The sequence below is a fragment of the Marmota monax genome, unplaced genomic scaffold (genome assembly GCF_021218885.2).
Source record: "Marmota monax isolate L192 unplaced genomic scaffold, Marmota_monax_Labrador192_F-V1.1 WCK01_AAM20220418_F8-fsc00187, whole genome shotgun sequence".
NCBI lineage: Eukaryota > Metazoa > Chordata > Mammalia > Rodentia > Sciuridae > Marmota > Marmota monax.
Window position 1 is genome coordinate 2417704 of NW_026694837.1, and position 24770 is coordinate 2442473.

The window sequence follows — 24770 nt, forward strand, 5'->3', positions numbered from 1 at the left end:
CACTGCTTGTGTCTGGGGTTGGTGGTCATCTATGCAAAGATCGTCATCTACTCTCTCCTTCCTCACCAGCCTTGGCAGGGTGGAGGTGGGGGGCAAAGAGGAGGCCAAGGTGGCAAAGGGGAAAGATGGAAAAGTGGGAAGAAGAAGGGGAACAGGACTCACCCCTGCTACTCACCCCTGCCCCCCACCGCTGTCCCCCACCCCCATTTATCCCTGCAGCCCTCCCCCCAGGCCCCTCATCCCTCAGGGCTTCTGAACTCTTTCCCTTGAAGCTGAGGGAAGCCCTGGAAAAGCCCTTTCCCACGGTTACAGCCTCAGCAACTCTACCCCTTCTCCTTTGGCCATGGCTACCCCAGACTGGTCCCCCGTGGGGTGCGCCCACTCCACCACTGAAGGGCTCCCCTCCTTGGCCGGAGCACCAGCTGCAGTCCGTGGCATCATCACCCCACCCCTCAGGCTGCCCAGTCATCAGGTCAGCAATTAGCTACTTCCTCCCAGCCACATGAGGCCACCAAACGTCACGGCCCCTCCTCCTGCTGCTGCCAGCGGGAGTGCTGGGGGTGCCCCTGTCCTTTGTAGTCAGTGCCAAGTCCTGGCCCGACACCCCCTCCCACAACCTACTGAGAGCCGGGGTAATGAGCTGCCATCTAGGGAACGGGAAGCTAAGCAACTGCCTCCTCCCCTGTGTCACCCCATCCCATCGCCTGGGTGGGGCGATGCCAGCTCAAGGGCATGGGCCCAGCCTGGGCAGAGCTTGAGACTCAGGTGTCTCTGGCTCCAGTTGTGGGCGGTTTTCGCCAGGCCCTCACCTGGGGCTGGGAGTCTGTGAGTGAAGGAGCAGTTATCTGGGAAGGGAGAAAAATGGAGTCACTCTACAGCTGTCCTGACATGCAGCAGGTGGGCTCTGCACGAACACCCTCGGGGGCTCTCATGCCTGCACCTAGGCACACTCACAGGTACAAGCTGTGCACTGTCCTTCCCATGGGCGCTCCACCCACATGTGTACCTGGTGGGAAAGTAAGCCCACGGGGGTGCATCCTCAGGTCAGATGCACATTCTGACCCAGCCGTGCTCAGAGGCAGTGAGCTTGCTACACCACTCCCAAACCAGGACCCCTGCAGAGGAACCAGGAGTCACCCCAGCACCTCCCACCTAGACCTTCCTGGGGGCAGTTGGGAGCTACACTGCATTTGCAGGTCTGTGTGTGGAGGGCGAGTGGACTGTGGTCTGAGTGGGGGGTGGGGGGAGGCTATTATTTCCAGAGAGAATTAAACGCAAATGTGCACTTGTAGGTAGATCACTCAACTCCTCAAGCCCTCAGTGATTGCATCTGTGCAATGGGGATTGTAGAATCCCCTTGAACTTGGCTGTGAAGTTGAAATGAGACAACCTGGCTCAGAGCAGTAATGCGCAGGCTGGCATTACTGTTGGGGACCCTCCCAATATCCGGTTGCTTAGTGGTAAGTTTGCCTGAAAGAGCTGCCTGGGGAGATAAGCATCCCTTGGTCTTGCATTTTACCTGTGTCCTTGCCCCTGTCTTTCTTTGATTTCTGGAGTCCAGCCCCAGCCAAGATGCAGGACACAGGTTGAGAGGTGTGGCAGGGTGCAGGTGGGGGTGTGATTGGATGCTACTCCCTATTGGCTTGAGGGTGGGGCCCAGGAGGGGCTGGCTACCTGCACCACCCCTACTTGGCTGGCACAACAGGTCACCCAGTGTTGGCTTTTAGCCCTGGGAAGGATGACTCAACCAGAGCCTCCCTGACCAGGCAAATGGGTGCAAGGGATAGGAGCTTGGGTGGAGGGGCCTTCTAGGAATATTCCTGAAAGGAGATCTGGGAACAGGCACTGCTGTGGGGAGCTACCATCCGCACCCCAGCACAACAAGCACTCCCGCCCTTGTTTTCAGAATCAGCCTCAACCGGCTGACTGGATTCCGGAGGCAGGGCCCCTGCTTGCCCCCCTCGCTGGTCCCAGGTATGCCACCATCCTGCAATGTCACTTTTCTCAGCTTGACCAGCATGGTCTCCGAGCTATGTTCCAAGTTCTGAAGCAGAACACATACACACACACACACACACACACACACCCACACTCAGGACCCCTTGGGCATAGGGCATGCACACTCCCAAACATGCAGTCATTACTGTTGAGGGTTGTACACTCCCCACCCCCAAAGATCTGTTGGAGTGATAATCCCCAATACCTGGGAATGTGACCTTATTTGGAAATAGGTTCTTTGTAGATGTAATCAAGTTAAAATGAGATCTCACTGGATTAGAGTGGGCTCTAAACCCAATGACTGGTGTCCTTTTAAGGAGAAAGATTTGGAGACACAAAGACAGGGAGACTCGCAGGGAAGGTGGACCTCTGGAAAAGTTGCAGAGACTGAGGGGCTGCAGCCACGAGCCAAGAGACACCGAGGACTGCTGGCAGCCACCAGGAGCTAGGCCTGAGGGGCAGGACAGTGTCTCCTTCAGTGCCTGAAGGAAACCCACCAATTGTGCCACACCTTGATCTCCGACTTCTGGCCTCCTTATCTGTGAGAGCCCACATTTCTGTTGTGTTTATGCCATGGGGTGAGTGATAATTTTTATATCAGCCCTAGAAAACATTCCACACACACAGGTACACACACCGGATTGCTCCAGGCTTGGGGTGATATCGGTGGAATTCCCCTTGGGGGCCACTCTGTCTCTATCCTCCTTCCCTTGTCAATGGACCATCAGATCCAAAAAAAAAGGGAAAGTAATGTTTTTTGGTTTTTTTTTTTGTTTTGTTTTTTTGTTTTGGTACTAGGGATTGAACCCAGAGGACTTTACCACTGAGACACATCCCCAGCCCTTTTAATTTTCTTTCTTTTTTCTTTTTAATTTTGAGACAGGATCTCACTAAGTTGCTTAGGTCCTTGCTAAGTTGCTGAGGCTGGCCTTGAATTTGCTCTCCTCCTGCCTCAGCCTCCCGAGTTGCTGGGATCCCAGGTGTGCACCACACGCCTGGCTAACACTTAGTAATTTTAAAATCCCTCTTTATCTTCCCAGATTTTTTGAGCAGACGACTCCCTCGAAATCTACTCCTAAAGCTGTGTTGTCATGTTTCTGTGCAGCAAAGATAAGTATGAAGGATGCTACAGCTTTCATTATATTAGTTAAAAATAGGAAGATCCCAAGTGTCCATCGATGGCAGAATAGATACATAAATGCAGGTCCATCCACTCAAGGGAATGCTGCTCAGCAGCGGAAGAGGAGGGAAGGTGACGTGAGCAACACGGATGAGCTCAGGGACACGTTGAGCAGCATGAGGCAGGCACAAAAGGGCACATACCCACGACCCACTTAGAATAGAATAGGTCACACAGAACTACGGGGGTAAAAGGAATCCCAGTGGTCCCCTGGCCTGGGGGATGGAATTGACTGAGGGGCTCAGGAAGCCTCTGAGAGCGCTGGAGGAATTCCATGTTGGATTTTGGTACATAGATGGATACATCATAAAAATCCACTCCGCTGCACCCTTAAGATTTGCTCAACTTGATGGAGAAATCTGATACCTCCGTAAGAGGTAAAAATGAAAACCTGGGGAAGTCAAGAACTAAAAACCACTGGGTAGTGTTTTCTGGGGGCATTTGCAACTTCAGTCTGACTCCCTAGATCAGGGAGAGGCTCAGTCCCTGGGGCCATACTTGTGGCACCGTTCAGTGGATGGGAGGAAACGCCACTCTTCAGCAGAGACTGGGCTGGACACACATGTGCACACACACCTCCTGCACCACAGCGTGCAGGCTTCAGTGGGTATGTCCCTCAGGCCTGAGGCTGCTGAATTCCCTCAGGCCAACAGACAGGAGTTGCAAGGTGGCAGGTATCTGCCACACGGACTTTTTTTGGTACCAGGGATTGAACCCAGGGGCTCTTAACCACTGAGCCACATTTCCACCCCCGCTTTAAATATTTTAAAGACAGGGTCTCCTGAGTTGCTTAGGGCCTCACCAATTTGCTGAGGCTGGTTTTGAACTTGGGATCCTCCTGCCTCAGTCTCCTGAGCTGCTGGGATTACAGGCATGTGCCACTGCCCCTGGCTTGGTGACAGCGACATTGCTTTTCCCACTCTCTCCATATCCCTGGAGTGAACTGCCTGACGTGGGTGTTATAGGGCCTGTCATGTCCCCATTTTGCACTGGTGTCCCCAGGCCTGGGCCTGTCCTATAGCTGACTTTCCTTTGTTGACTGTTGAAGTCCAGGATGGGGCTGCCAGAGAGATTAGGGATTCAGCAGCCTGACCCTCTGGGGGCCGCTCTTTGGGGTGGGAATAGGACACAAGCAGGACCCAGCTGCAACCCGCTTCCTCACTTAACCACCAAATGCAGTGGTTTCTTTCTGAAAACAAAAACAAAAGCCCAGCTGAAAAAGAACAGTGACCTCCTACTCAGTTTTTCCGGTCCGACAGGCGTGCACCAAGCACTTTGAGGTCGGTGGCCTGTTACCATTTCACAGACAGGAAAACGGAGGATTCGAGGAACTGAGTAAAACCTCAGGGTCACACAGGAAATTCAACAGGGGGTGAGTGCACGCTGGCTCCATCAGACTGGGGCTCTCTGGGAGCATGGCTGTCTCCCCCTGGGGTGTGGAGGAATTTCTCTATAGGAGAGGATTAGAGGAGGAGCTGACCTTGAATGTGTCCTTCATAGCGATCTCACTGATCTCCTGCAGAGGCCAGGAGGGGGCTGCTGGCCCTGGCTGCCCCTGCTCCTTATTACCTTAAAGTTAACCCTAAGCTGAGCCCAGGGCTCACCTCATAGGTAGGTGAGCCACAGTTAGGGACCATGGTTCTGGGGACAGGGAGGGTGGAGGGAAGGGTATGAACCAAAGAAGCCATCCCTTTGGTGACTCTGCTGGAATCAGTGGGGGAGACTCTTGCTCGGGGTCACCCAGCTGAGCCACGCCATAGCCACACTGAGCACAAGTGGTCTGGACCCTGCCCCTTCCCAGGAGGATAGTCTGAGTGAAAGGCACCATTTGAGGACATATGGAAGGGACAGAGTGCAGGGTGGCCCCAGCAAAGCTCGGGACCAGGTGCTTCTTTCTCTGCCCACGCCTTACCAGCAGGAGCTGGGTCATATGATGGGGGTGAGGTGGCAGGTGTAATGGGAGATGACAGCCTCCAGGCCAGCCCCTCCACCATATTAAGTCTGTGTCCCTAGCTTCACTTCCCCCACCCTCAGGACAGGGATCCTGCACTGCAGGCCAAGGAGTCATCCCTGCCGCCCAACCCCACTGTCCTGGGAAAGGGGCAGGGGCCTAATGAGGTCAGGGCTAGCGGGTGCGGGAACTGAGGAAGTGCATTTAGTCTTGGGGTGCTAATGAGCTGCAGAGGAGGTGCTGGGAGGGCTTTAGCACCCTCACACTCTGCCGTCCCCTCCAGCCTCCCACGCACCACCTAGGGCCTCATAAGGGCACATGGAGAGTGTGCTCACTGGCAGCTGAGACTCGGGTCTAACTCCCAGCAAAACTTGCACCAGACAGCCCCCGGGGTCCTTGGGAATCCAACTTCATCCTTATAACCTCTCAGGAGCTCACATCTGCACACCCAGCAGTGAGTGCTGGCATCCATGTGGCTTGCACCCCAGTGCCCCCACAGGCACCCACCCACCTGCTTGCCATGTCCCCTAAAGCGATGATTGAAGCAGAGGAGCCCTGGATGCAGAGTGCATTCTGGGAGTCCAGGGCCTTTGCACCCCCTACCTAGATCTAAAGGCACATTCCCTGGGATCCCTGCTGGTGGGACTCACCACTCCTGGGGGGCAGGAGCCCCCGGAAGCCCTGCCTCTCCCCCGGGGTGAGGGCGGGGCTGGCCCAGGGTTTATTAATAAACTCGCTCCTGACTGGAAAGGCCTCTGCAGAAGCCTCCACCTCAAGCCAATCAGAGCAGAACTTTCCAGGAATGTCCCCCCCAAGCAAGCCTGCCTCTGACTCCAGGATTATTTCCCACCCCTGACTTCATCCCCTTGGTGTGTGTGGCTCCTGCCAGGCTCCACTGGCTCTGCGGGCAGGCCTGCTGTCACCTGGCAGCTGACATCTACCTTGGCCACCGCCCAGAGAAGGTCATGCCGCACATGGGTGGTAGGGCCAGGATTAGATTTGCTTCCCTGTCATCCAGGCCTGCTCCTCCCCGCCACGCACACAGAGGCCACTGTGGGGACAGACGATGCCCTGGACCTCACCCCCACTGGGAGGAAGCTGAGAACCCTGGCCCTGAAGGCAGAGCGCCTGGCTCACTCAGCTTTCTGCTGCTTCCTTGTGACCTTGTGACCTCAAACAAGCAGGATTTGACTAATTTGTGGCTCAATGTCATCGTCTGTAAAATGAGGGTAAAAATGGTCACCCGAAGAAAGACAGCCGCGGGATTAAGAGTATGTGATGCTGGCGGGGCGGTCCAGGGCTGTCGGGAGTGGGAAGTGAATGGTGTTCTGGCCTCTGTCACTAATTCCTGTCTCATCTTCATCACCACTGCCACTGTCACTACCTCCTCCAGCCCTGACCTCACTCCCAGCCCCATCACATCACTCCCTCCCTGAGCCAGCCTTCCCCTAGGAAGAGCTGTTATCACTGTTCAATCATCCCAAGAACACTGTTCCCATGCTGGGTTCAAGGTCATGTGAGTGACCCTTTGGAGATGAGTTCTGCACCAGCTACAGTTACTGTCATTATTATTATCATCAGTCCCCCTCCTGCCTGTGTTTGGCACAGAACTTTGTCCTGCCAATGGATGAAAACACCAATGGATACACTCCAACTTTCCAACAAGAGCATTTTGCAGGGAAGGAAGGTGACACTGGCCTTCTCCTGGAAGGCATCCTTGCTTGCCAGGTGAGAGGTGGGTGGGAAGTACCCTGCAGGGAAGTCAGATGTTACTGATGTCACTTGCTGGGCACCTGTGGGAGGGTTACTTCTCTACCTCTGTGGGATGACTCGGCCTCACTCTCCCCATCTGTCAAATGGATCACCGTGCCGGCCACCATGAGGCTAGCAGAACTGTTGGTCAATAATCTTGTACTCAAGCACCACGGAGATGTCCGGGCAGGGCTCAGGGCCAGCGTAGCCTTTGGGCTTCTGCCCTCTGGGGCAGACAATGGACAGTTTTGGCCCAGCCAGCTCCTCAGAGTCAGCAGGGAAGATGCTGGGTGGTAGGAAGTTCTCAAAAAAGTCCAGCACCCTGGACAAGTTCCAGGGGCAGCATTAGTAATGATTAAGCCAGACTAGGCCCAGCTTGGCCTGGCCCAGAGCGTGCACTGGAGTCTGGGTTGGACTCCCAGGGCAGGGCTGAGGGCCAAGGGAAGGACAGCCGAGGGCCCCCACCCACCCACGGGCTCAGGGAGGCCGCTCTGTACTCGGCTCCACGTGCACCACGGTATCATTCATGAGGCAGGGATGGGACAGCTGGGACATGGCAAGACGCGGTGGCCCGGGAGGCCCACAGGCTTCCCTGGGGTCTGGGGTCCTTAGCACATGGACATCTATGCAGCTGCAACTGTCCGAGGATCCCCCGCCCTCCTCCTATGGCGCCCTGGCCATGAACTCCCGGGGAATAAACAGGGCCTCCGCCGACCGACTGCTGTGTACTCCTGGCCCCTGCAGTGTAAACTCCGGGACGTATTTATGTTGTCTGGGCCTGGTCCGGGTCCCCTGCCCAGCTCACAAGGGTCACACACCATGACAGATGTCACACGTGCAAGGCATCTGGGTTTCTCCACACGGTAGGGGGACAGGGGAGGGAAGGGGAGTTGATAGGGGACAGTGACCAGAGCCAGCTGGAGCTGTGGTCTGAGGTGGGGCGTCAGAGCTGAAGAAGCGGCAAAGTGCCTTCACCCAGCCTTCACTGTCCCCTGTTCCTAGAATTGGAGGCAAGTCTCCTAGGAGATCCCTGGCCCAGCCAGTGACCTGGGTCACTCTGAAGCCTTCCAGGGCCAATACTGGTCCCAGACTCCAGGGTCATGGGGCCTAGGGCTCTGCCCAACCTGCAGACAGCCTGAGAATTGGCCCTCCAGGCCCTTCTTTGATCTGCCTTTCTATTACCCCCACGGGCACCATGCCAAGTCTCTGGCACACATTATCTCATTTAAGCTGATGCCTGCCTGCGGGGGGTGGGGGGAATTGCTGTTTCCTCCTGACCCAGGGGGGTGAGATACAGGGCCTGAGGTGAGCCAGGCTGGAAGTGACCAGGCTGGGGTTCGAACCTGAATCTGTGGACACAGCAGCGCTACTCTATAGAGAGCCATGTCTGTGGGCGGGAAGCCACAGTCGGCCCTGGAACCCAGGTCTTGTCAACTCTCTTCCCACTCCATCAGAAACAGGGTGGTGGAGATGCGACCCTGTCCTCGGGAGCCCCAGGCTGACGGGGAGCCCTAGACCACGAGCAGTTACTGACCACACCACTGGGGAGGCAGGTGGAGCCAGAGGTCTTTGCAGAGCTGAGGGAGGGACTGGCGGCCCCCTGAGGGAGGAGGACTTGGCCAAAGTGGTGGGCAGCTTTGGGTGGCCCTGGAGACAGGAGCTGAGTCCCTACACTGTCCTGATAAGGAAACAAGGCTCATCTCTGCTCCCCCCAGGGCCCCCCTCTCCCAACTGCCATCCTGGCCCTGCCCACCATGCCCGGGAGGGGCCCAAGGAACATAGCCGTGTGACAAGCATGCCACCGGGCACTGAGCACGTCTCCAGGAATGACACCCAGGGAAGGCTATTTTTGTCTGGGAAGTCTCCCGCTCCTCCTGCTCACCCCAAAATAACCAGGCTGCAGGGAACTGCAAATCATGGCCTGCCCCAGCCTCATGGGGCGCTGCGGTCCCCGGTGACCGACTTCCTCAGGCCCCTCAGACGTGGAGCCCCCACCCCAGGGCCGTCTCCTCTCTCAGACTGGGGCTCCCTGAGGGCAGAGGCTGTCTCCCCTGGGTTAGGAGGCCCTGGGGTGATGGGGCTGTGTCCCCCCTCTAGTAAAGGCAGCTCCTCAGAGCATTCGGGTCCCTGGAGCCTGCTTTACTGTGGATTTCGGGGGGCCGGTGCCAGGTGGCCTTTCCCTCTTCCAGACTGTTAGGAAGGGTGCCCTGGCGGGGAAACCAGATCTCCCTCCCTCCGTGGGCACAAGTGCGTCTCGCCGGTGGGCTCACGCAGGGCCTGGCTGTGCTGGCAGTACCCAGCTGTCCTGCTGCAGGCCACACAGCCCCTGGTGGGAGGGTTCACATGTCCCAGCACCAGCCAGCCACCTGCTACCTCCTGCCTCCCAAAATAGAGGCTGGCCTTCTCCCATTACGGGCTGCACACCCCACTGCCCTTGTCCCCAGCTTGGGGCTCTGCCTCCTCCCTCCTCTCCTTGGTGGGGGGTGTTGAGGGGTTCGACCTTCAGTCTCGCCTGCCTTCAAAGCTGGAGTCTGGATGTGACCCAAGAAAATGGCCCTGTTTGAGGGCTGGACATGAAATGGGATGCTCCTCGTAAGGAACCTGTGTCCTTGTCCTGTTTGGAGGGCACTGTTCCCCTCGGCCTTGCTCATTCCCCAGCATCCAGTACCCTCCCTTGCCATGGAGTCGGGGGTGGAGTGTGTGGCTGCTGACCCAAGTGACGTCATTAACCTCTGCTTATTGAAAGCTGAGAAACTGAGACAGAGAGTTTGGGAATATACCCTGCACATGTGCACGCCAGCTTCCCCACCATCCATTTCACAAACTGCTGCTTTTAACTGAGCACTTACTATGTCCAAACTGTGCTGGTTCTCCCCACTCATTATCATGTTCAAGACTCAAAATATCTTCTTAACAGGGTTATAGTTGTCCTATTCAACAGTAGAGAGAGTGAAGCCCAGACAGGTTAAATACTCCCCTAAGGTCACACAGCAAGAAAAAGAAAGAGTTGGTATTCAAACTCAGGTTGGAACAATGTTTATCTTTTTCTTTTTTTAATATACATATTTCTAGTTGTGGTTGGATACAGTCCCTTGATTTTATTTATTAATTTTTATGTGGTGCTGAGGATTGAACCCCAGCGCCTTGCCCATGCTAGGCAAGCGCTCTACCACTGAGCCACAACCCCAGCTCCCTCCCTTTTTCTTTCTAAAAGATTTTGTGATGAGAAAATTAAAACATTCAAGCAAACACTGGGGATGGCACAGTGAATCTATGGGTACCCGTTGCCAAGATAGAGCCACGAACATTTTGCCAGATTTTTGTGCTCAAGTATTTTAAGATCTAGACGTTATGACCTGTCACCCTGTTCACTTCATCATGAATCTCTAACAAAACCAAACCCCGGACTTTCTACATAATCCATCATGGCATTCTCACCCCGAGCCCCAAATTTCCTACTATCCTCTAACACAGAGCTCTCGTTCAACTCCCCCAGATTGTCCCCACACATGGAGGGATTTGGGGTAGATCTGCACTCTGCCTTCTCTTCCCCTTGATGGAGGAAAGGTTCTAGAAAGGGACCCCAGGGGACATGGCAGGTGGCTGAAACTGGGATGGGGACCATGGAGAGAGATGGATGGGGACCTGAGAGGCCAGAGCCTGGGAGTGGGAGCTTCAGCAAGGATTCTCAGGATCTCACCCTCTCCACCGGGTGAGGGCTGTCCCCTGGGCTTGCGATCCCTTCCACAGGGCCCCCTTCTACCCTGGGCTCATGGTCCAAATGGCCAAAATAGGTGCTAGCTTATCGTCCACCCCCCAGCCCGTCCCTCACCCCGTGGACCTGCCTTTCAGTCACCATCAGTGTCTGGGGTGTGGGAAGGCCACCCCCAGGTCACTCATGCATGGAGAGGAATGTTCCTCAGCAGAATTCAGAAGGGGCTGAGTCCCCACAAGTGACAATAAAGGGGTCTGCTTGCCAGTGGCCAGTTAGGCCAGGGGTCTCTAAGCTCCCTTCCTGCCCCATGTCTGCTCTGTCCTCCTTTCTTGTGAACCGGAGGGACACTGACCAGGGCAAGAGAAGGCCCAGGTGTTCCCTCAGTCTTCTGGCCTGGGTGGGGAGTGGAGTGCTCAAGGCCGAGTCAGGCCGACCCCAGGGCCGTGGCTGGGACTCCCTGCCCAGACCGGGCTGTGAGAAGAGCCCAGGATGGAAGTGTCCAAAGGAGGGGGCTGTGTCCTGCCCTCAGGAGCCCCAATCTGAAGAGACACAGCCCCAACTTTGGGGAGCCCCAGTCTGAGGGGGAGATGAGGCCCCTTCCTCAGGGAGCCCACAGTAAGGGACAGTTCCTCCATTCAGTTTCACTTACTACTAAAGCCATGTTGAGATTGGGGCGAGTAGGACAGGAATGGCCAAAGTCCCCTCATCCACTCTCTCCTGTGAGAGCCAGGATAAGGTGAGTTCCTGTCCACTCTGACAAGCTCGTTTGTATCACATGGGCTGCTGCCTGGGGCCTCTTTTAGCTCTTAGAGGTTCCTTCCTTCCTTCCTTCCTTCCTTCCTTCCTTCCTTCCTTCCTTCCTTCCTTCCTTCCTTCTAAACTCCGGGGCACTTGACCACTGAGCCACACCCCCGCCCTATTTTGTATTTTATTTAGAGTAAGGGCTCATCCAGTTGGTTAGCGCCTCACTTTTGCTGAGGCTGGCTTTGAACTCACAATCCTCCTGCCTCAGCCTCTCGATCCGCTGGGATTACAGGTGTGCACCATTGTGCCCGGCGTCTTGGAGATTTTTGTGAAAGAGTGGAGCCTCATGGCTGGCACACTCCGGGACTTGGCATTGGCAGCCATTTGGTTATTCACAGAGCGTATTCCCGTCCATGACATCAGCTAAACTCACCACAGCATGTGCCACGATAGACCCCATTTTACAGACAAGGAAATTGAGACTCAGAAACTTGAGAGGAGGCCTCAAGCCCAGCAGCTAACAAACGGTAGAGATCCACTTCTATTTGGTGTCAAATTTTGCTTTCTCGGGCTGGGGATGTGGCTCAAGCGGTAGAGCGCTTGCCTGGCATGCGTGCGGCCCGGGTTCGATCCTCAGCACCACATACCAACAAAGATGTTGTGTCCGCCGATTACTAAAAGATAAATATTTAAAAAAAAAAAATTTGCTTTCTCTTCAGGAGCCTGCCACGTCTCACCTTGTACAGGACCCATGAGAGACAGACCCTGGGGAGCATGAAGATTGGGTGTAGTTTCTGGAGGCCTGAGGCCCAGGGTCTTTGGGAAAATGCTCTGGGGGGGGGGTCTGTGGGGAGACACCAGGGAGTCATGGGAGGAGGGAGGAAGTTACTAGCCACCCTGGGCAGGGGACAGGGCCCTCCTGGAGGAACAAAAGAATCAACCTCCGCAAGGAACAACGGCCCTGGAGCCAGGCAGGCTCTGCGGACTCTGGCAGGACCCCCGCACACCATAGCAGGGTCTTCAGACGCCAATAGGCGATTCATGTCAGGCCCCACGATGGCAAACAGAGGAACCCCACAGAGGGGACGCACTTCGAGAACTTTCTACTTCCTTTACTAGGTGCGGCAGGAGTTTGGGGTCCGCCAGTGGCTCTGTCCTTGGGAGGGAGTCCCACGCCAGTCCTGCTCCTCTCTCCCCACAGTGCTCAGCTCTCCCCAGGGCCTCCCCTCAGCAGGCTGCAGACATATCAGGGCAGAGGACCATGACCAGGGAGTCCCTGGGTGGCAGCCCGGGGGGAAGCCTCCCTTGGGAGGAGGAGGCCTGGCCAGCTGAGGGACAGGGTAGCTCTGCATCAGGTAGGCTTGGGCCAGGCGGGCTTTGGCCAGCCCGGGGGCCCCTCTGAGCTCCAGAATGTCTGGGCGCTTCCTGCTCAGCCTTGGCTGCGGGGGGCAGGGGCGGTGGCCGCAGCAAAGTTTTCCAAATGGAAAATGACGAAATCTTTCTGGAAAGCAGAGTTTCCCAGGCTTTGGTGGGTTCAGCTGACGAGGGGAAACCTGAGCCCTGTGGGCAGCAGGGGGGTCCAGCAGCAGGGGATCAGAGGCGCCTTCCGTGGCAGAGCCCCGGGAAGCCATTCCACCACTGTGGAGGACCTGCTGTCTCTGGGCATCCAGTGAGGCAGAGGAACTGGTGGCAGAGTTGGCTTTGGTCATGGTCCCCTATTGTCCAGCCCCAACCCAGCAGCCAGAGTGGTGCTATGACAACAAAGTCAGTTCCTATCCTACTCAGCTCCCATATCACTCAAGGCCAAAGTCAAGCCTTACTGTGATCCACGGGGGCCCCATGTGATCCCCACCCACCTATCACCCTATCCCTCCCTCACTCCACTCTAGCCTCCTTATTCTGCAGATGTGCCAGGCTCACTTCTCTGCCTCAGGGCCTTTGCACTGTTGTTTTCTTAGCTGAATGTTCTTACCCCAATATTCACATGGCTCACCCCCTGGTGCCTCTAGGTCTTTGTTCAAATATTACCTTCTTAGTGAGGCCTTTCTTGACCACCCTATTTAACACTGCAACTGGATCTCCCTACCCCACCCAAGCACTACCCTGCTTTGTTTTTCTCCAAATTTCTTACAGCCTTCTGGTATATTTATAGTGCATCAAATGATGTTCCCTCACACTCTGTGATGCCGCTCTAACTCCTGGGACCTCTAAGTACAACTGTAGTGGGTTGCAGAGTACCTGCTCTCATGCCCTCCCTCCAAATTCATGTCCACCTGGAACCCCCAAATATGACCTTATTTGGAAGTAGGGTCTTTGCAGGTATAATTAAGAATATTGAGATGAGGTCATCCTGGATTTAGGGTGGGCTGTAAATCCAATGGGTAACATCTGTATAAGAGGGAAAGACAGAGAGATGCAGGGACGAAGGCCACCTAAAGATTTCAGCAATGGAGCCATAAGATAAAGCAGCCCAGAGGCTGCTAAGGCAGGCAAGATCCCCTCTAGAACCCAGCAGCGAATATGGTCCTACCAACACCTTGAACCTTGACTTCTGGTCCCCAGGACTGAGGGAATAAATTTCGGTTAAGCCACCAAGTACGCAGCGATTTGTGACTCGGCCACTATGGGAGCTCCTACCCGACTCTATAATCTTCTCACTGATTATGTTATTGTCTCAAACACCCCGACCCCTCAGCTTCGAGCTCTGAGAGAACAGGGATTTTTGGTTACTCTGTTCACCTGTCAGGTGCCTGGTGACTAACACGGTGCCTGGCCTCTCGCAGGTACTACGGAAGCCTTTGTTGGATGGCCGAGGGAAGAAGTTAGAGGACAGGGAGGTATAGGAGACCGCTCTTTGGGGGAACCCACCTGGCTGTCAGCCTGCGAAGTCCAGCTCCCCATGCCAGGAACTCAGCATCCGTGCAGGGAACCATCTAGAAGAAGAGGTGAGGGAGACCTGGGTCCCCTGGCATGGGCCCCAGGACAGGAGGCCTCTGTTCACCATGGAGACTGGGTAGAGCCTGCCATGTGCCACGGGGTTCTCGCTCAGGCTCAGCCCCAGCAGGAGACTTTGTAGGACAGACCTCTGCACTCTGTGGGCACCCTCTGCCACATCCCCCAGCCAGCCCATCCATCCCAACCTCAGAGGCCTCAACAGCTGATACAAACAGGGCTTGACCCAACTGTAGGCCAGGCTCCAGGTCATCTGTGTGGAGGCCTGGGGAGGATGGTTGTCTAAGTGCTGACCAGAAATCCCCAGGGGCCGGGGTGGTCCCCTATCAGTCTCTAAGTCCCCAGGCCTCTATCAGGCAGCCTGGCTCTCTCCCGACTTTCCTGAGCTCTTCTGTGGAGGATTAATGATGAGCGTCTTTTCCACCCTCACCATCAAGAGAAAGAAAAAAAAAAACGCAGTGGAAGCGATACTGTGTGGGTTCCAGGCCCAGCTCTTAGGAGGCCTGGTGGCGTTCCCTGTTCCCTCCTGTCCTCTCCTCCTCTCCCTGGCCGCCATGACTCCATGTCCACCATGTCATTAGGAAGCCCAGGCTATTCTGCTGCCAAAGCAGGCCCTGGAGGATCAGGTGGGGGAGAAGAGCGGCCTCAGAGTTGTGAGAGAGGCTGCCTGGGACCCCCCAGATGGAAGCAGCTGATGAAGTGGCTGAACCCCAGTGGGTCTTGGAGAACAGCTGGGACAACTGCCAGAATTGGGAGGAGTTAGGATCCCTTGTTTCCGAGGTGCTGGGTTGGGGAGCGGTTGGTTTGGCAGCCATAGAGAGCTGGCGGGCTGTGGATCAGAGGCTCCGTGACTCCGGCATGGCAGGGCTTACAGGATTTCCAGAAGCTCAGCGAGGACCTGGTTCTCCAGGGATATAGAGGGACACACATCTCAGCCTCGGTGGTCACAGGTCTTGTGCTGGAAGGACCTCACCAGTTCTAGAATTCTGAACATCAAGGCAGGCTGCGTCCGGCCCCTTTTTAGCTCCTGTCGGCAGCCCCTTGGATTAGGAGGCTGTCCCTCAGACTTCCCAATCCTTGGCCACCTTCCCCTCCTGTGCAGGGCTCCAGACCTGGGCAGGCAGGGAGAGCCCACAGAGATGTCTGGGGTGACTGGCAGTCCCCTCTCTGTGTGTGTCCCTGGCCAAGGCCAGCTGGCTGGAGAGGCTGCTGGTGAAACGTCCTGTTCCAGACACTGCCCAGAGATGGCAGGAGATGCCATGACAACCCAGGGCGGCCGGGCCCAGCCAGTGGAGGCCACAGTGGGGGGAGGGAGGCTTCGGTCTGGCTCTGGAACGGTCTGGTGCTTGGCCTCCTCTGAGGATAGAGAAGTCTATGTGTCATCCATACTGGAGGGGACAATGCCAATCTGACCTCCACTGGAGAGGGCAGCAGCCTCTCCAGGCCAGCTGGCTCTGTTTCCCTGGGCTGTGTTGTCTGAAGAGGTGGGGAGGCCGGACAGTGGGGGCCTGAGCCTGACGCCATGATGCCACTCTGGGAACTGGCCGGGGGATGCACTGGGAGAGCTTCCTCACTGTGACCTGCGTCCTCAGGGCAGGAGGAGTGTTTGACAGGGGTCTGGGCAGTGACAGACATTACCCTAGAGGTCCCTTTGGACCCCCAGGACCTCAATGATCTCAGGTGCAGAATTTCCCCCTAAGAAGCATACACCTGTGGCACACGCGAGTGTGTCTGTGTGTGACCGAGGTCCTCCTGATTATGCTGACTTACTCAGGCTCTGAGGACACAGGCCCTCGGCTCCTCCGGGAGCCTTCTGGGTCACTGTGGGAAACAGCTCTGGCTTTCCAGAAGGTGGTCCACCCGAGACTCCCTTCTCTGTCTGGGAGCCCCCTAGGGAGGTCATGGCTCTGCCCTGGGCTGGGCAGGGCAGCTGAGTCCCAGAGAGGGAGCTGTGATCCCTCACCTTTATTTCAGCGGGACACTGTTCGTGTGACTTTGAGCGAGTCTCTGCCCCTCTCCCAGGAGGAAACAGAACTTCCTCAGGTCCACTCCCCAGGCTGTGCTGTGCTGGGACTCTCAGGGCCTCCCTCAGGCTCCCTTCTTCCTCCCCCCGTCTCGGGTGCTCTCAGGAACCCCTCCCTGTCCCTGTTTGTCTAACAGGAATTATGGAGGGTAGTTGTGAAGATGAATGAGGAGACGGGATGGAGGAATGGAGAGAGCATCTGAGGGCCTGAGCAGAGGGCCACAGCTGAGAAAGAACTGTACCATGGGCCCTCCATATCTGACCCTCCTTATCTGGGCCTCCATATCTGACCCTCCATATCTGGGCCTCCATATCTGACCCTCCATATCTGGGCCTCCATATCTGGCCCTCCATATCTGTGCATTCAAGCACAGTGGATTGTAAGCCCACGAGGTCCTGTGACCCGTCCCCCATGGATACTGAGGGATGCCTTCCTGCTAAGGCCTCAGGTGGTGGGCCGCCTGTCCATCCTGTGTACTTTTTCTGTGCATCACATGCCAGTCCACTGCCTCTGCCACCTGAGTCCACGTGAGGCGCATGTTCAGCTTGCCCATGTGGCAGGGCAGCTGGACGAAGCAAGACAGTGGTGCAGGCGACCCTGGGTAAACATCCCTCCTCTGCAGCAGCGTGGACAGGATGGTCCTCCCTTGTGCTGAGGACAATGGCTACCTTGTGTAAACGAGAAGGAAAAGTGGGTACTTGTGATTGCTGATCTGGGCTGAGCCCCAAACAGGCTTGAAAAGGGCCAGACAACAGCCAGTGCCAATGTCTGGGGGTAGGCGGGTGGGCAGGAGAGCCCCGGGGGTGCAGAGCAGCCCAGGAAGAGACGTGGAGACACGGAGTAGGGAGAAAGTGGAGGAGCCCCAGTGAGCTGCCTGAGAAATGAAGTGAGGCCGGCTGGGCAGGAAATAAGAGAGGGGAGAGGCCTCTGCGGGGGCTGGGAACAGTGGCTTTCGCGGAGGGGTCTGGCTGCAGTTCCAGGCGGAGCGGGCTTTGCTTCCTTCCGGCCCCAGGCCCCCTGGCTAGGAAAGCGCTCTAAGAGCGAAGCCAGACTGTTCCTTGAGCTGGGCACCGCAGAGCAGAGCTCCAAGGCCTAGCAGCACACTCAGATTTGCACACACTGATGTGCAAGCTCTGAGCTTTCTCTGATTCTAGGGAAATATTTTTTTTCAGATCCCAAAAAGCTGACCCTGCAAGATGCTGCTGATAGCCTCGTGAAGGCACAAAGATGGGGGCCTACACCGGGCACCTAGGTCCACATTCAGCCAGTGCCACAGTGACCAGCTCCGTAAAGGCTTCCTGGAAATTGCCAAGGTGCTCTGGGATGGCACCTGTGTAGAGCCTCCTGCTGCCTTCACCAGGCTTCTCTGACGTCCTGTGGGTGGACACCGGGGAATGGCCTAGCACCCTCAGATGTGTGCACCCCAGCAGTGAGGCCCACAGAGGGCCTTTGCCTAGTGAGAGGTACGAACCAATAAATAATCTGAGATATTCCATGAGGTTCTAAAGAAGACTTGCAAAGTCAGCTACAGTCACCCAGGGGGTGACTAACTTGACCACAGCCTTGTGTTAGCCCCCTCCCCTGTTCCACCCCTTTCCTGCCTTGTTCCTCACCCCCGCCTCCCTGGGATCACTCCCCAAGTCAGCTACTGGCCTCTGAACCCAAAGCCCATGCAGGCTCCACTTCTAGGGGGAACCAGAGAGGCATTCGCTCTGGAAGATTCTAAATCTTAGGGGTGGAGAGGGAGTATTGAGAGGAAACCCTCTCCGCCTCTCCCCCAAGAGTGCTGTTTTGAAGCATGGCTCTTGGCTGGCCCCTTCCTTGCACAGAAACCCATGATAAGGACACTCTGGTATTTGCCCCACTGCCTGTAGACTCTGCTACGTGAGCTCGAGCACTTTCTGGACCCCAGCGTCTGGGCTGTGCCTCGAGGTTGGCCTTTCCAGTAATTAGCGATCACTGGGATTTCACACCAGCAGCTGGTGGGAGGATCCCTCCCCACAGGCCTTGCCCTGGGGGAAGGATAGGCCTGGCCAGGCCTCCGTGCATGAGTTCAGGAGGCAGGGCCTGGCCTCTTCCATCTGGTTTGTGCCTTCTGAGCCCAGCTCCCAGAATGTTCCCCTCAGGGCTCCTGCAGGAGTGAAGAGCCCAGAGATCCTGTCCAAGGACACCACCCCAGACAGGGGCTCCAAGTCTGTCCTGCTCCCCTCTCCCAGTGCTGGAGGGACAGCAGGGCTGGTGTGTGGGGAAGGGGGTCCCAGTGAGCCTATAGCAAGGACCCGGGGACACAGGAGAGTTGGGTAGGAAGCTGGATTGACTGGGGTCTCAGTCATGGCTCCCCTTCTGGGATACTGTGTCCTTTATGATCTTGGGGCATGAAGCAGCAGTGGTTTCCTCATCCCCATGTCCTTGTCCCCACTGAGTCACAGAGCCTCCTCCTTCTTCAGAGGCCACCATTTATGACACACCAGCTTCTGTCTAGAGCTGAAGGGGAAGATTTTGCCTCCAGCCTCCCTGTTTCTGCCCGGTGTCCCCCTTACTCCTCGGTGTAACCTGCCCCCCCTCACCCTGTACCTCTCCAGGCATCTGAGTGAATGGGAACGAGGGAGAGGGAGGGCGAGGCGTTGGGGACCCTGTCTGGGAGGGACGTGGTGTGGGGCAGATCTGGCTAAGGTCGGACTCCTCAGAGTGCTCTGTTTGGTGAGGCTCCCGCGGCCCCCGGAAAACATGGCATCCATTCGCAGAAGCCCAGAGTGAGAGAGGCCCTTTGAAGTCACCCCAGTGTATCTTCCTGTGACTTCCTAAGTCCCTCCCCATCAGGCTTCTAGTGATACTAGCAAGGAATCTGATGCAGGAAAATAGTTACCCCAAGAAAGTGTGTGTGGTGGCCCCAAATTGTCCTGTCCTTAAATCAAGGAGAGTGTGAAGTCTGGGCCAAGAGCTTCAGGACCCAGGTTTGAATTTAGCTTTGTCACTCACTGGCTGTGGGACCTCTGAGCCTCAGTGTCCTCAGCTGTAAACTGAGGGTGGTGATGCAACCCCCACTAAGGTCAGCGTGAAGGGTGATAAAGGCAATGGGCATAAAAGGTGTTCACATGGGCCTGCCCTTCTCTCCCTGGGTGGTGGGTACCCACTTTCTCTCCACCCCTCCACTGGGCATGCACCCAGGGACAAGTGTCTTCTTTGGAGTGTGATGCTCGCTGGATACAGAGGGGCTGTGACCTTGCTCGTCTCCTCCCATTCAGGTCCCAGACCGTCCTTTGGCTGGTGGCCCGGTGATGTCCTGCCCCAGTGAAGGGTGTGGGCAGAAAGTAGGGGCTGACATGAGTAAGGTGGGGGAGGACCCCCTCAGGAAACATTAGGATGGGCTCTTAGATGGCCTTGGCCAGGCCCAGGCTGACTTGGGAAGCTGGGGTGGAGTGGGCCTCCCTCGGACACTCGTCCCTTGGGTGAGGGCTAGGTCTCTTGCTTTCTGACTTCCTGTCACTACCTGTCACAGCCCTGGCATGCAGGAACCCACCATCTGTATGCCACCATCAGAGGAATGGTGACTTGGCCTGGCTGCTTCCCCTCTGTGGGAACCTCCTCCCTGAGTTTGACCTCAGTTTGTCTTCTTCAGTCCGTCAGCTGACAAAAGCATTTTTTGGAGTGCTTCCTTTTTTATGGGGGTGAAGAAGGGGAAGCCCAGGTTTACACCCTTTGGGACCTGGGAGGGCTCAGGCAGCTCTGGGGTCAGGAGCCCCCTCTGTACTTCCCAGGTCAGGCTCCTGATTGGCCAGCAGCTCCCAGGGGTGGAACGGGCCAAATTTGACTTCCCCTGATGTCCCTGCCCCTGGCCTCCTCCTCTGCTGTCGCTTCTCTCCCCATCCCACAATTCCAAGGGCTCAGCACCTCCTCTGTCTGCCTGTGTCTGCAGGCTCTCATCACCACTGGTGACCTCAGCCCAGCCCCTGCTGTCCCCACCCGCTCCTGGTGGATAGCAGGGCCAGGGGCAAGGTTCTCTAGCATGTGTGTGTGTCCGATGTAGTTCTCACAAAGTGGCCATGACAAAACCTCCTGTTCCATATGTTCTCCTAGAACCCCATTCTACTCCTGACTTTCAGTGTAGTTGAATTCCCTTCATCTTGACTCTGGGTGGCTTTGTGACTTGATTGTCACCAATAGAATGCAGAAGACATGATGTGTGATTTTTAAGCCTAGACCAGAAAAGATGACCATTGTGGGCTGGGCTCCTCTCGAGGCCCAAGGCTGCCATTCTGAGTGTGAGGAAGCCCAGAGCCGCCCACGTGAGGAGACACTGAGATGCCATGCAGGAGGGTAATGCCTGGACCACCCACGCTGCCCCTGCCTTAGCCGCTGTCTGGCTGAAATTGCAGGAGAACCACCCAGCTGAGCCCTTCCTGCCTCCCAATCCACAGGTATGCTAGAGGCCATGAAGTGGCTATCACAGCTGCCTCGTCTTGGGATGACCCACTGATGTCCAGCAGATGCCCAGACAGGGTGCTGGAAAGAGCCCAGCCTAGTGTCTCAAGGTCCCTGCCACTACTTAGCCTTTGCCTGATTCTAGGCATGCGGTTCCCCCTCTCTGGGCCTTGGTTACTCTTCTGAACAGTAACAGGGTCAGGCCAGCTGTGCCCTCAGGCCCTTCCTATACACTTTCTGCAGGAATAAGCCTGGGTAGTGTGCTTGCTGCCCACCATATCCTCTGTGTGAGCTCCCGCTCCCCCAAAAGGCCCAGCCCCCCAAATACCACCTCCTTCCTAAAGCTGCCCTGATTTCTCCCTGTCTAGGTATAGCATGCAGGCAGCCCTGGTCCCTCCTCTGCCCTCTCCACGGAGCCTGGGTCCTGTGTCCTAGTTAGTAGGACACTTGTCAAGCATAACACTAGCAGGTGGTGACTTGGGTGTCTCTCCAGAGCTGTCTTTCTCCTCTATCTTCCTCCAAAGTTTTAGACACCATTCCTCTTGCATAGCAGACTTATCCCTTACCCTTTCTCCAAAGCTAATTGAACAAATGAACAAAAGATGTCGACCCTCACTCTGAAGGTCCTCGTTGAGCACTTACCCTGTGCCAGACAGATGTTGTGAGGAGCACTTCCTAAACATCACCTCATTTAATCTTCATAACAACCCTGGGGAGTGAGCAGCATTTTCAACCCTATTTTACGGTCAAGGAAACTGAAGCCCAGAAAGGTTAAGAAACTTGTCCAAGTCCCCACAGCTAGGAAGAGGCAGAGGCAAACTTGAAGCCTCGAGTGTGCTTGATCACCATGTTGTGGGGCACTGTGTCATCCTCAGTTTATGGTTAGGATGGAAGACCTTTAGCAAGCTGCTTGTCACAGAGCTGGCCAGGGGAGGAACAGGGATTTGGACTCAGTTGTCTGGAAAGCTGTGTCCCTAATTCCTGGGCTCCCTTTTCTAGAAGTGGGGACTCTCAGGTCCACCATACTCAGGAGACTAAGGTCAGCTGCTGATGAGGATTGGTGGGGGACACTGAGATAGGACACAGCCCTCTCTAGATTGTGGCCCCCTCTGATTTGATGGTGACAATGCAGTTTGGGGGTCCTGGCATGAGTGACTGTTCATTTAGTCCTGGGTGGGGTTCGCTTTGGGTTGTCGCCTCAGACCTTTCCACTCTTTAACCCGATGTCGAAGCTCTTATCTCACTGGGTGTGTAGCTCTTCTGGGATCTATGAGGACACTTTGGTCCAAAAGGGGTTGGTGACGCCACCAGGGTCCTGTGTGAGACTGGGCAGGGCCAGGCTGGCTTGGGGCCGCCTTTCACTTCCCACTCTTCAGGCTGTTGCCACACTTGTTATCTTTGCGCACCCTGCTGTGGTCTAGGTTGGGGGCTTTCCAGGACAGCGCATGCCAAGTGCACAAAGCCGCGTCTTCAGGGTCACTGAGCTGCGCCTGCAGGCCTGTGCTTCCTTGGAGTGGTTCTGGGTGTTGAAATTGGGGAGGAGGCGGGTTGCTCCCTAACTTATGATGCTCCTGGTCGGTGTCTGGGGCTCATGGTCCCAGATTAGGGTGTCTTGGGCGGAGGGCAGAGGGCATTTGAACGGACCTTTGGGAGCAGCAGTTTGGGGTGAGCAGTCAAGGGCGGACTCCTAGCCAGAAGCTTCCTTTGGCTCCCACTTCTCCTATGACAAAGAAACACAATCCTTCCCCTTTGGTTTATTTAGGCAGAATTTGACTCTGAGATGTAAACGACTGAGCCGGGAGACCCATGTGAGAATGTTCAGAGCAGCATTGTTCACAAGAGAAAAACCTGGAAACCGCCCAAATGCCCATCAACAACAGGGGATGAATGAGCTGTGGTTGTGTGGTCGCCGGGTGAAATGCTAGACAGCAGGCAAAACGAAGGACCTCGTGTAACCTCCAGCAATACGGACAAGTCTCAGCAGCAGAAAATTGAGATGAAAAAGTCCCCAGAGATGACTTGCCATTAACATTAAAAACACGTGACTTTATGACCATACGGGTGCAATTACGCTACACAAAACGTTAAGCAAGGGGCTGATGAACACAGACAGGATGACAGTCACCGCAGCGGGGGTAGGGCCAGTGTGGGGACGGGGGTTAGAAGTGGGTGATTGTTGAGGATTAACTATTGGTTGAGGTGGTGAGTTTATGGATGCTCATTGCGTTAGTAAAACCAGCGAAACAATATAAATAAAAGTGGGATTTGCGCGGAACACTAATAAGACCGCCATGGACCAAGGATTCTGTAAGCCTGAGATCCAAACAAAGAAATCAAATGAAACAAAAGATATGAACTGAGAAGACCCTGTGCCACAGGAAGAAAGATCCTGTGCCACAAAGAAGAAGCCACAGGAAAGACATGATCTGTAAGTGGTAGGGGACCAAGAGCTGGGCAGCCTCAGGCTTGGTAGATCCTACGGCCCCTGTGTTAGTTTCCTGTTGCTGCATAATAAATTATAGTTGACCCTGGGAGATCTGTGGGGGATTGGCTCCAGGATCTCTCAGAATCTGTGGGTACACAAGTCTCTTATATAAAATGGCACAGGCTTCATATATCCTACACCCCTCCTCCCATATGCTTGAAGTCATCTCTGCATTGGGTACATTACACAATACAAAGTAAATGTGATGTAAACAGTTGGTATACTGTATTGTTTAAGGAATGTGACAATAATGTATATGTGTTCAGAGCAGACGTAACTTTTCCCCCAGGTATTTCTGACCCACAACTGGTTAGATCTGAGGATGAGGAAAGTCGTGGATAGGGGGACTGATTGGACCACACACACAGCAGCTTAAAGTCACACCTATTTGTTATCTCACAGTTCCTGTAGGTCAGGAGACTGAGTCCTCTGTTCAGGGTCTCATCAGTCTTAAAATAAAGTGTTGATGGGCCATGATCTCCTTTGAAGCTTGGGGTCTACTCCTAAGTTCTTTGCAGATGTGAGACTGAGGACCTCAGCTCCAGAGGTCACTGTTGTTTCCTGCCATGTGATCCTCTCTGTGACATGGTAGTTTGTATCTTCAAGATCAGTAGAAGAACATCTCTGCTGCTTTGAATCTCTGGCTTCTTCCATCTATGTTCTCTGGATTCTCGTATAAAGGTGAATCTGATTAGGTCAGGTCCACCCAGCATAATCTCCCTTGGGATTAATGCAGAGTCAACTGATTATGGACCTTAATTACACAGGCAAAGTCCTTTGCCTTTGCTGTATAATGTTATCCAACCATAGAGGTGGTATCTCATTGTATTCAGGAGTCTTGTTCAACCTTAAAGGGAGAGGATTTCTGAGGTATGTATACCAGGGCCACGTATCTTGGGGACCATTTCAGAATAATGCTTATATTATTTCCTTTCCAAGATTTGGTTTTCTCTTCCATGAAGTAAGAATAATCTCTACTTGACAGGAATTATAGACATATTAAATGAGGTGACAAAGGCAGAAGTGCTATCATTCTTTCCAAGATATTTATGCGGGCCTACTGCATGCTAGGTGGGTCTTCCAGGAGCTCAGTGAACACAGTGGTGGGTAACATGGATGCGGTCCTTGCCTCATGGGGCTGATAGGTAGTCAATGAGGCAAGTGTGAGGAGTAGGATCAGTATTATGAAAACTACAAAATGTTGTTGCAAGAAATCAGTGAAGCCTTAAAAAAAAAACCTGGAAAGATATACCATATTCATGGATTAAAGACTTTATTAGTAAAGATGTCAATTTTCCCAAAGTGAACTATAGATTTAACACAAGCAAAATCTCAGCAAGATTTTTTTTTCTGGTAGATATTAAAAAGTAGATTCCAAAATATTATGGAGGGACAAAGGAACTAGAATGGCTAAAGTGGTTTTGAAAAAAAGAGGATAAATTGGAGGAATCACACTGCCCAATTTTGAATCTTAACATAAAACACAATAGTAGTCAAGACAGTACGATATTGGCAAGGAGATGAATGCATAGGTTAAACAGAATAGA

The 24770-nt window shown here is 54.8% G+C and overlaps 2 long non-coding RNA genes across 2 annotated transcripts; both read left to right on the plus strand.

The window, feature by feature from the left end:
* The first annotated feature begins 243 nt into the window (after positions 1-243).
* On the plus strand, positions 244-1445 carry LOC131423483 (uncharacterized). Its single transcript, XR_009225107.1, has 3 exons — positions 244-956; positions 1111-1196; positions 1293-1445. It is a non-coding gene; the product is annotated as an uncharacterized LOC131423483 (long non-coding RNA).
* A 396-nt stretch (positions 1446-1841) lies between these two features.
* On the plus strand, positions 1842-6307 carry LOC124080314 (uncharacterized). The gene is made up of 3 exons (XR_006847659.2): positions 1842-1974; positions 2316-2576; positions 3039-6307. It is a non-coding gene; the product is annotated as an uncharacterized LOC124080314 (long non-coding RNA).
* Positions 6308-24770: the final 18463 nt, after the last annotated feature.